At 44.9% G+C, this 1,362-nt stretch overlaps 1 non-coding gene across 1 annotated transcript; it reads left to right on the forward strand.

Annotated features, from left to right (window-relative positions):
* The first annotated feature begins 870 nt into the window (after nucleotides 1-870).
* On the forward strand, nucleotides 871-944 carry trnav-aac. The gene has a single exon. It is a non-coding gene; the product is annotated as a tRNA-Val (tRNA).
* The last annotated feature ends 418 nt before the right edge of the window (nucleotides 945-1,362 follow it).

Here is a 1,362-nt window from a genome sequence, read left to right on the forward strand (position 1 = left end):
AGCACTTGCAGAGGCTCGGTGCATCTCAACAATTGTGCTCTGTAGCCAGCGGCCGGTTAGCTCAGTTGGTTAGAGTGTGTGATACGCTGCTCTCTGAAAGTAAGTAATGTCTTTCTTTTTCATCTGACATTGTGACATCAGTGTTACATGAGAGTTTCTTGTCATTGTTTACATGACAGTAGGTTGTCGTAAGACAAGGCTGCATGAAGTGTGAACTGGAGTTTTCTTGGATCCATATAACAATGTGCTTTTGGAGAATGTGGGCATCGATCCCACTACCTCACGCGTGCAAAGCATTTGAGCTAATTCCCCAGCCGTTTGGAATTTCCGCAAGAAGCAACCAAGAGGGTCCAGTCTTGTCAGGCTATGCTGTTGGTGGACTTGTTAGTTTGTGCTCCAGCACTTGCAGAGGCTCGGTGCATCTCAACAATTGTGCTCTGTAGCCAGCGGCCGGTTAGCTCAGTTGGTTAGAGTGTGTGATACGCTGCTCTCTGAAAGTAAGTAATGTCTTTCTTTTTCATCTGACATTGTGACATCAGTGTTACATGAGAGTTTCTTGTCATTGTTACATGACAGTTTCTTGTCATTGTTTACATGACAGTAGGTTGTCGTAAGACAAGGCTGCATGAAGTGTGAACTGGAGTTTTCTTGGATCCATATAACATTGTGCTTTTGGAGAATGTGGGCATCGATCCCACTACCTCACGCGTGCAAAGCATTTGAGCTAATTCCCCAGCCGTTTGGAATTTCCGCAAGAAGCAACCAAGAGGGTCCAGTCTTGTCAGGCTATGCTGTTGGTGGACTTGTTTGTTGACGTGCCAGCACTTGCAGAGGCTCAGTGCATTTCAACAATTGAGTAAAATAGCAAATGGCCGGTTAGCTCAGTTGGTTAGAGTGTGGTGCTAACAACGCCAAGGTCATGGGTTCGATCCCCATACTGTCTATTATGTACATTTTGAGTGTCAAAATTATGAGTCACATGCATGTGAATTGTCAAGGGTGCCACGGAATTAGTTTGAGTGATTTGCCGGAATAGCTCAGTTGGGAGCGTTAGACTGAAGATTTAGAGGTCTGGTTCGATCCGGGTTGCGGTATTTGTTCTTTCTTTATGCTCTGGGCTTCAATGAAACTTTCCACAGCTTTGTTTGTGGTCCCAATGTGTGCTACGCTGCTCCTCTGAAAGTAATGTCTTGCTATTTCATCTGACATTTTGACATCAGTGTTACATTAAAGTTGCTTGTCATTGCTACATGACAGTAGGTTGTCGTAAGACAAGGCTGTATGAAGCGAATTCATAAAACAATGCGTGCTTTTGGAGAATGTGGGCATCGAGTCCACTACCCTGCACGCGTGCAAAGCATT

Source organism: Oncorhynchus gorbuscha, unplaced genomic scaffold (genome assembly GCF_021184085.1).
Source record: "Oncorhynchus gorbuscha isolate QuinsamMale2020 ecotype Even-year unplaced genomic scaffold, OgorEven_v1.0 Un_scaffold_21511, whole genome shotgun sequence".
NCBI classification, from domain to species: Eukaryota; Metazoa; Chordata; class Actinopteri; order Salmoniformes; family Salmonidae; genus Oncorhynchus; species Oncorhynchus gorbuscha.